Source organism: Triticum urartu, chromosome 7A, assembly GCF_056163025.1.
Source record: "Triticum urartu cultivar PI428250 chromosome 7A, HENAU_Tu73, whole genome shotgun sequence".
NCBI classification, from domain to species: Eukaryota; Viridiplantae; Streptophyta; class Magnoliopsida; order Poales; family Poaceae; genus Triticum; species Triticum urartu.
In genome coordinates this window covers 572,893,107-572,909,646 of record NC_141879.1, presented here as the reverse complement: position 1 = coordinate 572,909,646, position 16,540 = coordinate 572,893,107, and positions in this window count along the sequence as shown.

Genomic DNA, 16,540 nt, shown 5'->3' with positions numbered 1-16,540 from the left:
AAAGATGGTTCCCACTGATGCTTGGGCTCATTTGATTTTATGCATTGGACATTGAAGAAATGCTCGAGAACATGGCATCAGAGCTCTAAAATGGATTAAATTTTTCCTGATAGCCCAAAATAGTCATAGATTGTATTTGCTGATAGGGCCATGTCAAAGATGGTTTGTCATAGAAGTAGAAAATTCCTGAGAAAGCAGATATTGATCATATGATACCCAACGCGGCAAGCTCATTCATAGTTTTTTCGTACCCACCTTGATAATAGGGCATGGTGGGGTGTTGCAAGCTCGCTTTGCAACTTCCATGGACATAATGTGAATTGGAACCAAAATACATTATTGTACTACTAGGTAATGTTATAAATGGTAGGAAAAATGGGGATTTACAGTAGTTTGCTGAAGATTATGATAACATGTGTGATCTTTCATAACATGACCACAAAGGATGAGTGAGGTCAATCAATGAACTACAACTATGACTACGTGAAGCGCATGTCACAGATCATCATCAAACTAGTGTGATCCAGAAATTCCTTGAAATGCATCGAAAGATTGAGAACCAGGGGAGCTCATGACCAACTCTAAGATGACCATGCCAAGCACTTGTGGGACTTCATAGACTATATTCGTTCTTGTGTTATCAAGTTATTTTGGATTATTGACTTCATTTAGACCTTGTGTTGTGTTAATATGGTTCAAATATGTCTATTGCAAACATCGATTTCTAAAATAAATGTTATGCATGTACAGTTCAAATGGTGTTTGTGTATGCGAATGGTTGGGAGAAATGGCAAGGAAAACATTTGAGAGCTAAGTTAGGGGAAAAGACTAGCTATAGCCCTCCCAAACAATTCAAATTAATTGGACTTAATTTTAATGAGGTGGTGTATAGAGTTAACCGATAATCCCCAAGTGCAGGGAATCATCGTAGCAATTTCCAACGGTGGAAGAATAAGTATGGAGTGTCGAACCCACAAGGAGCTAAAGGTAAGATCAATATTCTCTCAAGTCCTATCTACCACTGATACGACTCTATGTACACCGAACGTTTGCTTCCAACTAGAAACGAGAAATAAAACTACGTTGTGGGTATGAAGAGGATAACTTTGCATGATATCGGAGAGATAAAGTATGAAAGTAGGGGCTGCTATCATAAAGTTAGATTATATTACTAAATATTATAAATAGCGAGTGTGGAATAATGGTGGATCGGTGTGCGGAATTGTCTTAGGCAATTGTTAACAAGACCAATAGTCGTCATTGCAATTTCATATGAGGGAGAGGCATAAGCTAACACACTTTCTCTTCTTGGATCATATGCACTTATGATTGGAACTCTAGAAAGCATCTGCAACTACTAAAGATCATTAAGGTAAAACCCAACCATAGCATTAAAGCATCAAGTACTCCTTATTCCCATATGCAACAACCCCTTACTCGGGTTTGTGTTTCACTCACTCACCAACTCACTATAAGCGAATCATGAACGTATTGCAACACCCTACATCGGTAATCCCTCACGCTTGCGACACACAGAGGGCACCATAGGATAGCACCAAAATAAAACATACAACTCGTAGCAATCTAGATCATCAATCAACCCAAAGACAAAGGATATCTACTCAAAACATCATAGGATGGCAACACATCATTGGATCATAATATGTGGCATAAAGCACCATGTTCAAGTAGGGATTACAGCGGGGTGCGGGAGAGTGGACCGCGTAAAAAAGACGAGGATGGTGATGATGATGGTGATGTTGATGAAGACGATCACCGCGGCGATGATTCCCCTCTCGATGGCACTCCGATGCCACCAAGAGAGAGGAGGAGAGGTTCTCCCCCTTGTGCTTCGTCCTCCATGGCCTCCCCCCTGGATGGGGAGAGGCTCCCCCTTTGGTCCTTGTCCTTCATGGTGATGATGGCCCCTCCGGGATCCTCCTCCATGCCCTCCGGTGATGATGGCCCCCTCCGGCTGGGTGCCGGAGAGGGCCTAGATTGGTTTTCGGTGGCTACGGAGGCTTCTGGCGGCAGAACTCCCGATCTAGGTTAATTTTTGTAAGTTTCTGTATTTATAGGAGAAGTTGGCGTTGATTTCATGCCATGGGGGCCCTCGGGGAGTCCATGAGGCAGGGGGCGCACCCCCCACCCTCGTGGGGCCCCCGTGACTCCCCTCCGATAGATTTTCGTTCTAGTATTTTTCATATTTTCTAGAAAAAATCTCCATTGATTTTCATCGCATTCCGAGAATTTTTATTTCTGCACAAAAACAACACCACGGTAGTTCTGCTGAAAACAGCGTCAATCCGGGTTAGTTCTAATCAAATAATACCAAAATCATATAAAAAATATTGTAAACATGGCATGAATACTTCATAAATTATAGATACGTTGGAGACGTATCAGCATCCCCAAGCTTAATTCCTGCTCGTCCTCGAGTAGGTAAATGATAAAAGAAATAATTTATGAAGTGTGAATGCTAGCAAGTGCACAAGTTTGATCAATGATAGTTCCACTCACTTTTTCTAGCATCATTATATATCATATCAGTAGCTCATCTTCATAAAACTTTTCATGATCAAGTAACAAGCTATTCACATGTTAAAGTATAGATCATAAACTTTCTTGAAACTAACAAACTATATTCTCAGTCATCAAACAATTTCAATTCATCTTATTTTCAGGAAGGGTCTATGTCAGAGCTTTGATTTAGCAAACTCCACATACTACTATCATTTAATCTTTCACAATTGCTAACACTCACGTGATATTTATGGGTTCAAAGTTTTAATCGGACAGAGAGAAAGATAGGGGCTTATAGATTCGCCTCCCAACTTTTACCTCAAGGATAATGTCAACAATAATAGTTCATGATAACTTACATCCAATTGGATATATATATCAGGATCTTTCCAACACAATGTGCTTGCTAAAGGATAAAATGTAAAAAGGAAAGGTGAAGATCACCATGACTCTTGCATAAGGTAGAAGACAAAAGTAAAAGATAGACCCTTCGCAGAGGGAAGCAGAGGTTGTCATGCGCTTTTATGGTTGGATGCACAAAATCTTAATGCAAAAGAACACCACTTTATATTGCCATTTGTGATATGGACCTTTATTATGCAATCCGTCGCTTTTATTTCCTCCACATCATAAGATCGTATAAAGCTTATTTTCTCCACATTAATAGATCATACATATTTAGAGGGCAATTTTTATTGCATGCACTGATGACAACTTACTTGAAGGATCTTACTCAATTCATAGGTAGGTATGGTGGACTCTCATGGCAAAACTGGTTTAAGGAATGTTTGGAAGCACAAGTAGTATCTCTACTTGGTGCAAAGAATTTGGCTAGCATGAGGGGGAAAAGCAAGCTCAACATGTTGGATGATCCAAGACAATATACTTTATTTCAAATATAAGAAAACATAACCCATTATGTTATCTTCCTTGTCCGATATCAACCTTTTAGCATGTCATATTTTAATGAGTGCTCCCAATTGCAAAAGATTTCCAAGATAGTATATTTATATGTGAAATCTCTCTTCCTTCAATATTCTTTCATGAATTGTTCAAGTGACCAATTCTACGTTTGCTAACTTTCAATAAGTTTACTACCTATACTTATTCTATGTGAAGTCATTACTCCCCATGGTATAAGCATATGAAACATATATAAATTCAGATTTATGATATTCAATTATTCAACCATTTACTCATAGGATATACGTGAAGCACGTGAGTAAATGACAAACTACTCCAAAAGATAATAGTGAAGGACACTGAGTAGTCAAATAATTAACTAGCCATGGGAGGATTCTTTTTCATTTAATAATTCAGATCCGATGATTTTATTCAGACAGCAAGTAAAATTGAAAATACGCTCCAAGCAAAACACATATCATGTGACGAATAAAAATATAGCTCTGAGTAAGGTATACCGATCGTTTTTAAAGACGAAAGAGGGGATGCCTTCCGGGGCATCCCCAAGCTTAGGCATTTGAGTCTTCCTTGAATATTACCTTGGGGTGCCTTGGGCATCCCCAAGCTTAGGGTCTTTTCACTCCTTATTCTCCTCATATCGATATCTCACCCAAAGCTTGAAAACTTCAATCACACACAACTTAATGGAACTTCGTGAGATAGGTTAGTATGATAAAGAGTAAACCATTCACTTTGGTAATTTCAAAGACAAGGCTCATAATTGTTATCACACAATGCCTACTGTACCATATCATTTATACAATTTATATTGAGAAATATAAGTCATAGAAACTAGAAAACAAGCAAACTATGCAATGAAAACAGAATCTGTCAGAGACAGAACAGTCTGTAATGATCTGAACACTAACCATACTTATGCTACTCAAAAAATTATGAAATAAATTTGTGACGTGAGGAATTTGTCTATTAATCTTCTGCAAAAATAATCAACACCAAAGCGCTCTTCTGTAAAATATGGCAGCTAATATCGTGAGCGCAAAGTTTCTGTTTTTTTATAGCAAGATCACATTAACTTTCACCCAAGTCTTCCCAAAGGTCTTACTTGGCCCTTTATTGAAACAAAAGCTATAATACATGATTAATACAGTATCTTAATCATGAGAACACACAAAAACAGAAGGGTAAATATTGGGTTGTCTCCCAACAAGCATTTTTCTTTAATGCCTTTTTAGCTAGGCATGATGATTTCAATGATGCTCACATAAAAGATAAGAATTGAAACATAAAGAGAGCATCATGAAGAATATGACTAGCATATTCAAATCTAACCCACTTCCTATGCCTAGGGATTTTGTGGGCACATAATTTATAGGAACAAGAATCAACTAGCATAGGAAGGAAAAACAAATATAACTTCAAAACTTTGAGCATATAGAGAGGAAACTTGATAATATTGCAACTCCTACAAACATGTATTCACCCCTCATAATAATTTTCAGTAGCATCATGAATGAGTTCAACAATATAACCATCACATAAAGCATTCTTTTCATGATCTACGAGCATAGAAATTTTACTACTCTCCACATAAGCAAAATTCTCCTCATTCGGAATGGAGGGATCACTAGTTCCTAAAGTTGACACTCTTCCAAACCCGCTTTAGATGATAGTATTATTCATACTCCAAAATATATAAGTGAATTTCATGGAGCATTCTACAATTAATATAGACTAACCAATATCCAAGCTCAAAATATATAAGTGAAGCACATGAAGCATTCTATAAAACCATACTCAAAAGATTTAAGTGAGGCACAAAGAGCAATTCTATAAGATCATACTTAAAAGATATAAGTGAAGTACATGAAGTATTCTATAAATTATGAAGGTACATATCATACTAGCATGGTTCTTAAAGAAAAAGAAAAACACAAAGGACACAAATCATGTGAACAAAACAAAAATCGAGGTATACCGATAATTGTTGAAGAAGAAAGATGGGATGCCAACCGGGGCATCCCCAACCTTAGATGCTTGAGTATCCTTAGAATATTTATTTGGGGTGCCTTGGGCATCCCCAAGCTTGAGCTATTTCCTCTCTTTATTCTTCTCATATTGATATCTCCTCGATATTCGAACACTTCATCCACACAAAACTTTAACAAAAACTTTGTGAGATCCGTTAGTATAATAAAGCAAATCACTACCTTTTGGTACTGTTTCAAATTCATTCCAATTTTATATTAGAACTATATCTACTGTATTCCAACTTCTCTATGGTTCATACCCTCTGATACTAGCCATAGATGCATCAAAATAAGCAAACAACACACGAAAAACAGAATCTGTCTAAAACAGGACAGTTTGAAGTAATCTGGAGGTTTAGTAAACTTCTGTAACTTAAAAAATTATGAAATAAATTTGACAATTTGAAAAATTTGTACAGAAGTAATGTGCAAAATGTTTCAGACCCATTTGACATTCCATTAAAAAAATGTAAAATCACGCGCTACAGCTAAAGTTTCTGTTTTTGTTCTGCACATAGTAAACAAGCAATCTAATCATCCTAAAACCAAAGCTTGGCACATTATTTTTATAATACAATGGATATATATAAGGGGATAATTATTTATAGAGAAACTTCCATGAAAAGTCTACATTGTTTCCGTGAGCATGAACACGAGTGCTCAAGGTCGACCCTCACTTCTTCAATGCATGACTTTCCAATCACTTCTCTTTTTGAAAAACTTCTTAGGCATGAGAAGCAAGTAATTTTTTTGGTAGTTTCATTCTTTTAAAAAAATTTGTATGTTTCACCCACAACTAAACAGGAACAAAAAGGAAAAACAAAATCTACTTAGTGAAGAAAGCAAACAAGCATACACGAGAATATCAACCCCACGCTATTGCTCCCCGGCAACGGCACTAGAAAAGAGCTGGATAATCCCCAAGTGCAGGGAATCATCATAGAAATTTCCAAAGGTGGAAGAGATAAGCATGGAGTGTCGAACCCACAAGGAGCTAAAGGTAAGATCAATATTCTCTCAAGTCCTATCTGCCATTGATACGACTCTACGTACACCGAACGTTTGCTTCCAACTAGAAACGAGAAATAAAACTACGTTGTGGGTATGAAGAGGATAACTTTGCATGATATCGAAGAGATAAAATATAAAAGTAGGAGTTGTTATCATAAATTTAGAATATATTACTAAATATTATAAATAGCGAGTGTGGAATAATGATGGATCGGTGTGCGGAATTGTCCTAGGCAATTGTTAACAAGACCGATAGTCGTCATTGCAATTTCATATGAGGGAGAGGCATAAGCTAACATACTTTCTCTTCTGGGATCATATGCACTTATGATTGGAACTATAGCAAGCATCCGCAACTACTAAAGATCATTAAGGTAAAACCCAACCATAGCACTAAAGTATCAAGTCCTCTTTATTCCCATACGCAACAACCCCCTTACTCGGGTTTGTGTTTCAGTCACTCACCAACCCACTATAAGCGAATCATGAACGTATTGCAACACCCTACAACAGGAATCCCTCACGCTTGCGCGACACGGAGGGAACCATAGGACATCACCAAAATAAAACATACAACTCGTAGCAATCTAGATCATCAATCAACCCAAAGACAAATGATATCTACTCAAAACATCATAGGATGGCAACACATCATTGGATCATAATATGTGGCATAAAGCACCATGTTCAAGTAGGGATTACAACGGGGTGCGGGAGAGTGGACCGCGTAAAAAAGATGAGGATGGTGATGATGATGGTGATGTTGATGAAGACGATCACCGCGGCGATGATTCCCCTCTCGATGGCACTCCTGTGCCACCAAGAGAGAGGAGGAGAGGTTCTCCCCTTGTGCTTCCTCTTCCATGGCCTCCCCCTGGATGGGGAGAGGTTCCCCCTCTGGTCCTTGGCCTTCATGGTGATGATGGCCCCTCCGGGATCCTCCTCCATGCCCTCCGGTGATGATGGCCCCCTCCAGCAGGGTGCCGGAGAGGGCCTAGATTGGTTTTCGGTGGCTACGGAGGCTTCTGGTGGCGGAACTCTGGATCTAGGTTAATTTTAGGAGGTTTCTGTATTTATAGGAGAAGTTGGCGTTGATTTCACGTTAGGGGGCCCTCGGGGAGTCCACGAGGCAGGGGGTGCGCCCCCACCCTCGTGGGGCCCCCGTGACTCCCCTCTGATAGATTTTCGTTCCAGTATTTTTCATATTTTCCAGAAAAAATCTCCATTGATTTTCATCGCATTCCGAGAACTTTTATTTCTGCACAAAAACAACACCACGGTAGTTCTGCTGAAAACAGCGTCAGTTCGGGTTAGTTCTAATCAAATCATACCAAAATCATATAAAAATATTGTAAACATGGCATGAATACTTCATAAATTATAGATACGTTGGAGACGTATCATTAACTCATAGGGGAAGGGCTAGCGATGCTCTTGGCATATGTTGGACCCATTGGTCCAACCTCGTCACTGAATTTAGATGCACTCTATTGTATTAGGTTGTGTGTTAGATAGACCAAGTATTGGATAGTAGAGCAAACTCCCTTTTTGTTAACATTATATAATTGTTTCTTCTATGCTTGTAAGGCACCCTCGTATTTGGGGTCAAACTTTGAACATGAATTTTGCTAGCAAAATACTCCCTTTGTCATAAAGCATAGCTCGCCTTAAGTTTTCTTTCTGGTGTCTCCAATATTGTTTCAAGCTAATGTGTGTCGAAGCATTTATGACCAAAAACTGTATGAGCCAATGAATGAAGCATACATGACCCCTCTTAACTATTTGTCATGCAAGTTCGAACAAGCATGAACTATTTTTGGACGAAGGGAGTATAAGTTTTTGTTTTTTGAGGAATGAAGGGAGTATAAGTCATATACCACAAAAAGTATAATATTGGTTTCCTATTCAAAATAATTTAATCATAATATTTTTATTAGATATAACTTAAATTTGCTCTTAGTTTTACTATTTTACATCAAAGTTTGGTCTCACCTTCCGCCTCACCAAACTACTCCATAGGTGTTCCCAGCCGCAGTGAGCTACCCAATTATGAAAAGTAGAAAATGTATCACGCTTGATTTTTTTCTTTTACCACGTCCATGTTCATGCTCAAAGGTCAAAAAGTTAACTTTTGTTATTTATATATGGGAACAATGTGTATCAATTCACTTAAAAAGGTTTATTCAGTCTCTTCCCTCCAAAAATATTTGACTAAATAACCAAGTAACTATATCGCCCATTTCTTCCATTATTATACCTGACAATGCATGCAACCTGATAGAATATCTTAGGGCACATACATTGGTTGATAAGACAGTGTTATCATAAGCCTGTAGCGTAATTTAGAGATGACAATAAATAAATGATGTACAATGGATCATCTCGTCTTATCTCCAATAACTAGATGTGCCTAAATATTTGGTGAGAGATGCGGTTGCTAAGACAACATCTCTTAATTAAGAGAAAGTCTAGTCTATTTTCTCCTTCTTCTGATTTCATTTTTCTCCACCTCAACATTTATCCTATATGACACTTTTAAGATAACATCATTGTATATGTCTTTAGTACGCTATACCTATGCATGTACCGTGTCACCACCTAGGGATGGTCAAACCGACCAAACTAATAGGTAACACTTAATTACCATTGTAGGTTCAAATTATATAGTACCTAATTAATATACTTAATTACAAATGCAAAAACACACAATATATTAATGAATATGGTATGTGTGCATTACCAAGTCAACCCTTGTTGTTTTAGCATCATTGTCATTGAAAAAGATCAAGAGAATATGTTTATTTTTATCGTGGTTGACAAGCGCTTGAAAGGCATTTCAGATGAACGGACGCAAAAAGTGTCTTCTTTCATTCAATGTGGGAACTTTGGGGTTAATATCAATGATGAGCTCAGTCATTTTTTCAAATCCAGGAGGGTTTGAGGGAAGGGCACCCCATGTCGTCAATTTCGTTTAATATTGTGACGGATATGCCGCCTATTCTCATAGAAAGGGCTAAGAAGGATGGTCATGTTGGGGGCCTTATTCGACATCTGGTTGATGCACGTGTGTCCATCCACTAGTATTCGGATGACAAGATCATTTTTATGGAGCACAACCTTCAAAATGCGACTAATATGAAGTTTATCATGTGTCGTTTAAAAAAACTGGATGAAAATTAATTTCCACAAAAGTGACCTCATGTTTTGGTAATGCCAAATAGGAGGAGAGTCAGTACAGGTAACTGTTTGGCTCTGAGTGGGATCCCTTCCGTTAACATACCTCAGAATTCCCATTCATCACTGTAGGCTCACCAACAAGTAATGAAAAAAATAACTTAAGACCGTTTCAAAAGAAGCTCAACAGTTAGAAGAGTAAGATTTTTTTCATATGGAGGACAACTTACCCTCATAAACATTGTTCTTACTATTCTACCGATGTTCATGCTCTCCTTTTTTGACATACCTAAAGAGGTGTCAAAAAGACTAGATTTTTACCGGTCTTGATTCTTCTGATGGTGTGAGGAATTGAAGAGGAAGTACATAATTGCTAAATGGGACATTCTATTAGCCCTAAGGATCAAGCTGGGTTGGTCATTGAAATCCTGAAAAATAAAAAACAAGTGGTTGCTCATCAAATGGTTGCATATTGCTTAACAAGGTGTTTGGCAAGAGTTGCTGCACAAAAAATACATATATTCCAAAATCATATCACAAGTTGATGCGAAGCCTACTGATTTGACATTTTGGAAGGGTTTGATGAAGGTCAAGTCTTCATTTTTTTATGAGAGCATCCTTTATGGTCGGTGATGGCCAATCAGTGGGTTTCTAGGAAGATACATGGTTGGGGAACACTCCATTAGCTCTTCCATACCCGACCCTTTAGAATTGCGTTAAGGCAGGAGGCCTCGATGGCTTTTGTTCTAGCGGTTAGCCCTTTGAATATTCACTTCAGCAAGCTTTACTTGGTGAATTTTTTTTAAGTGGATCCATTTAATAGGTTGGTGTCGATCAATCTAACTCAGATGCGAGAGGTACATTCCAGTGGAGCTTGACTACCAATGTTGTCTTCACGGTGAACTCTATGTATGCGGATCTGATGAATTATGGGACTATTTTTTGAACAAAGCACATAGGAAAACAAAAGTCCCATATAAAATTAAAGTTTTCATGTAATTCATGCAGGGGAGGTAATTCTTACCAAAGATAATCTGGCAAAACGTAATTGGTAGGGTAGCACAAAATGTTGTTTTTGTTATCAACAAGAAACAATTAATGATTCATTCATGTCATGTTTGTTCTCTACATTGATTTGGCACACAATTAACATTATTTTTAATTTATCACCACCAACAAGTATATCAAATTTCTTTGGTATTTGGTTTGGACGTATTCATCGAAATTTGAAGGGAAAATCCAAGGGGCGTCTGTGCCATTCTTTGGACAATTTGAAATTGCTAGAATGAGTGTGTTTTTAATAGATCATCTATTCCAAAAAGATGCAGGTTATTTTCAGAGCTACGACATCAATCCATACGTGGTGAACACTGCAGCGTGTGGACGCACGGGGGTTATGGCCTTTTGGTGCAATCATCTAGAAATAGTTGCACATGTTTTTTCAACCAGTTTGACTGGCGTGCGAATAAAAATTTATGTGGATGAGCTATGTAATATTGTTTCTAACACATATAATCGCTTTTTACTATAAATCTTTTTTACACTTGGTGACTTAGACTTACTTTGGGCGTGTATGGTTCCCGTTGGGGTTTTCACATTTTCGCTCAGCCTGGGCCAGTAGAGCTTGTGTGAGCAAATACGAGGTCTTGTCCATGTTGTGCATGTCATTTGGTTGCCCAGAAAGGCCCAGTCTGCATGAGAGCAGAAATAGAAGCACGCCATTTGGTTGCATGTTTGTGCTCTCCCGATGCAACACTCGGCTATTTGGTTATGTGCAACATGCGCGGTGTGGTAACCTCTTCTTTGAGTGTGAGGTTACCAGCACACATAAACATAGGCACAATAATACCAACAACACAAAAGAATAGCGAATAAGCCACACTACTAAACAAGCATTAAACCACAGTCATAATTGTTCACCAGACACATGTACTACAAACTAGTTCACCACATAGCATCAACAACATTAAACAACACTACTCGTCAGTCACGACAAAAGTTGGCTCGTTCTCGGCGCACTTGATTACCACCATTGTGCATGATCGGTCGAAGATGGTGACCCGGAGAGCATCGTAGGTTAGGACCTTGAAGGTCAAGAACTACCCGATATATAGTTGATGGGCAATGGAGAAGCCCGACCACCCTTAATTCATGACAGCCCTTCAGCGTCACCATCCAATTGCAATCGGTGCTCGTCATGAGAACAATGACCCTTGGGTTGTGCCCAGGTAACCACAAAATGTATCAGGTATCGGAAGCACCTCCAACCCAGCTTCTAAGAGCACATGGCAAAAGTGGGCTGGGATACTTCCTCATGGAAATGCCCAACCTTCGTCGGCCTCCCCCTCTGCCTCTTGGAGCCGCGGCCTTCACCTGCACCCTTTGAGTAGCTGTTGTCAGCAGCATTGTTGAGGACCAGCTTGCCGGTAGAGCATTGCAATAAAGATCATGAGGTTCAACAAACTACCATATATATAGCTTATCGTCATTGACGAAGTCATGATGAAGCGCATTCGGATGGTCGCCGTCCACATCTTCCTGCCACTAATGCTCGTCGTCTAGATCTTCTCGCTAAAGGTGAGAGGAGACTGGCATGAGAGAGTGCACGGTGAGAGAGTGGTGAGGGGATTTTACTGTGCATCATTGATAAACATCGGGTCATTTCCCGTTCCCTCCTCCCGTGCAGCCATGTGTCTTCCATGTCCTCGCTTGGGCCAAACTTGCTAGAAACGGCCGATTCAGTCATTCCCAAGAGCCAGACGCTAGGCTGTATTGAGGAAGCGTGCGTTGCAGACCTAGTCGAGTGTGCAAGTAATACAACATCCTAGATATGCCCCCACAACCTAGATGGATGTTATGTGAACAACCAAACATGTTGGTTAAAAAATGGAGATGTGCATCCAATGATGTAGAGGCTGGGGCTATCGTCTTTTAAACAAATACAAAGAAAATATGCTTCTCGATAACAAGGGTTGATGTCTACTACACAACCTTCTTCTTGTAGACGTTGTTGGGCCTCCAAGTGCAGAGGTTTGTAGGACAGTAGCAAATTTCCCTCAAGTGGATGACCTAAGGTTTATCAATCCGTAGGAGGCGTAGGATGAAGATGGACTCTCTCAAGCAACCCTGCAACCAAATAACAAAGAGTCTCTTGTGTCCCCAACACACCCAATACAATGGTAAATTGTATAGGTGCACTAGTTCGGCGATGAGATGGTGATACAAGTGGTATATGGATAGTAGATAATAGTTTTTGTAATCTGAAAATATAAAAACAGCAAGGTAGCAAGTGATAAAAGTGAGCGTAAACGGTATTGCAATGTGTGGAAATAAGGCCTAGGGTTCATACTTTCACTAGTGTAAGTTCCCTCAACAATGATAACATAATTGGATCACATAACTATCCCTCAACATGCAACAAAGAGTCACTTCAAAGTCACTAACAGCGGAGAACAAACGAAGAGATTATGGTAGGGTACGAAACCACCTCAAAGTTATTCTTTCCAATCAATCCGTTGGGCTATTCCTATAAGTGTCACAAACAGCCCTAGAGTTCGTACTAGAATAACACCTTAAGACACAAATCAACCAAAACCCTAATGTCACCTAGATACTCCAATGTCACCACAAGTATCCGTGGGTATGATTATACGATATGCATCACACAATCTCAAATTCATCTATTCAACCAATACAAAGGACCTCAAAGAGTGCCCCAAAGTTCTACCGGAGAATCACGACGAAAATGTGTGCCAACCCCTATGCATAGGTTCATGGGCGGAACCCACAAGTTGGTCACCAAAACATACATCAAGTGGCACGTGGTATCCCATTGTCACCACAGATATCCACGGCAAGACATACATCAAGTGTTCTCAAGTCTTTAAAGACTCAATCCGATAAGATAACTTCAAATGGGAAACTCAATTCATTACAAGAGAGAAGAGGGGGAGGAGAAACATAAGATCCAACTATAATAGCAAAGCTCGCGATACATCAAGATCGTGCCAAATCAAGAACACGAGAGAGAGAGAGAGAGATCAAACACATAGCTACTGGTACATACCCTCAGCCCCGAGGGAGAACTACTCCCTCCTCGTCATGGAGAGCACCGGGATGATGAAGATGGCCACCGGAGAGGGATTGCCCCCTCCGGCAGGGTGCCGAAACGGGTCTAGATTGGTTTTCGGTGGCTACGGAGGCTTCTGGCGGCGGAACTCCCGATCTATGTTGCGTTCTGGAAGTTTTAGGGTACGTGGAGTTATATAGGCGGAAGAAGTACGTCAGGGGAGCCACGAGGGCCCCACGAGACAGGGGGCGCGCCCTAGGGGGGCGCGCCCCCCACCCTCGTGAGCACCTCGTTCCTTCCTTGACGTGGGGTCCAAGTCCATCAGGTGTGTTTCCTTCCAAAAATAACTTCTCCAGTTGATTTCGTTTCGTTTCGACTCCGTCTGATATTCCTTTCCTTCAAAACACTGAAATAGGCATAAAACAGCAAATCTGGGTCGGGCCTCCAGTTAATAGGTTAGTCCCAAAAATAATATAAAAGTGGATAATAAAGCCAAATATTGCCCAAAACAGTAGATAATATAGCATGGAGCAATCAAAAATTATAGATACATTGGAGACGTATCAAGCATCCCCAAGCTTAATTCCTGCTCGTCCTCGAGTAGGTAAATGATAAAAAGATAATGTTTGATGTGGAATGCTAGTTGGCATAGTTTCAATGTAATTCTTCTTAATTGTGGTATGAATATTCAGATCCATAAGATTCAAGACAAAAGTTTAGTATTGACATAAAAATAATAATACTTCAAGCATACTAACTAAGCAATCATGTCTTGTCAAAATAACATGGCCAAAGAAAGTTATCCCTACAAAATCATACAGTCTGGCTATGCTCCATCTTCACCACACAACATATTTAAATCATGCACAACCCCGATGACAAGCCAAGCAATTGTTTCATACTTTTGATGTTCTCAAACCTTTTCAATCTTCACGCAATACATGAGCGTGAGCCATGGACATAGCACCATAGGTGGAATAGAATGGTGGTTGTGGATAAGACAAAAAGGGAGAAGATAGTCTCACATCAACTAGGCGTATCAATGGGCTATAGAGATGCCCATCAATAGATATCAATGTGAGTGAGTAGGGATTGCCATGCAACGGATGCACTAGAGCTATAAATGTATGAAAGCTCAACAAAAGAAACTAGTGGGTGTGCATCCAACTCGCTTGCTCACGAAGACCTACGGCATTTTGAGGAAGCCCATAATTGGAATATACAAGCCAAGTTCTATAATGAAAGATTCCCACTAGTATATGAAAGTGACAACATAAGAGACTCTCTATCATGAAGATCATGGTGCTACTTTGAAGCACAAGTGTGGTAAAAGGATAGTAGCATTGTCCCTTTTATTTTTTTTATTTGGCCTTTCTCTTTTTTGGGGGACAATGCTCTACTGAATGATGATCATCACACTTCTATTTATTTACAACTCAATGATACAACTCGATACTAGAACAAAGTATGACTCTATATGAATGCCTCCGGCGGTGTACCGGGATATGCAATGATGCATGAGTGACATGTATGAAAGAATTATGAACGGTGGCTTTGCCACAAATACTTTGTCAACTACATGATCATGCTAAGCAATATGACAATGATGAAGCGTGTCATAATAAACGGAACGGTGGAAAGTTGCATGGCAATATATCTCGTAATGGCTATGGAAATGCCATAATAGGTAGGTATGGTGGCTGTTTTGAGGAAGGTATATGGTAGGTGTATGATACCGACGAAAGTTGCGCGGTACTAGAGAGGCTAGCAAAGGTGGAAGGGTGAGAGTGCGTATAATCCATGGACTCAACATTAGTCATAAAGAACTCACATACTTATTGCAAAAATCTATTAGTTATTGAAACAAAGTACTACACGCATGCTCCTAGGGGGATAGATTGGTAGGAAAAGACCATCGCTCGTCCCCGACCGCCACTCATAAGGAAGACAATCAATAAATAAATCATGCTCCGACTTCGTTACATAACGGTTCACCATACGTGCATGCTACGGGAATCACAGACTTCAACACAAGTATTTCTCAAATTCACAACTACTCAACTAGCATGACTCTAATATTACCATCCTCATATCTCAAAACAATCATCAAGTATCAAACTTCTCTTAGTATTCAACACACTCATAAGAGAATTTTATTATTCTTGAATACCTAGCATATTAGGATTCTAAGCAAATTACCATGCTATTAAGACTCTCAAAATAATCTAAGTGAATCATGAGAGTTCATCTATTTCTTCAAAATAAAACTACCACCATGCTCTAAAAGATATAAGTGAAGCACTAGAGCAAATGACAAACTACTCCGAAAGATATAAGTGAAGATCAATGAGTAGTTGAATAATGATGCAACTATGTGAAGACTCTCTAACATTTAATAATTTTAGATCTTGGTATTCTATTCAAATAGCAAGCAAAGCAAAATAAAATGACATTCTAAGAATAGCAAACATCATGTGAAGAAGCAAAAACTTAGGATCAACCGATACTAACCGATAGTTGTTGAAGAAGAAAGGTGGGATGCCAACCGGGGCATCCCCAAGCTTAGATGCTTGAGACTTCTTGAAATATTATCTTGGGGTGCTTTGGGCATCCCCAAGCTTGAGCTTTTGTGTCTCCTTAATTCCTCTCGTATCACGGTCTCCCTAAATCTCAAAAGCTTCATCCACACAAAACTCAACAAGGACTCGTGACATAAGTTAGCATAAACCATTGCAAAAACCTTATCATACTCTACTGTAGCAAATCACCAAAATTATTATTCAACATCGCATACTAAATGCCTCTGCATATT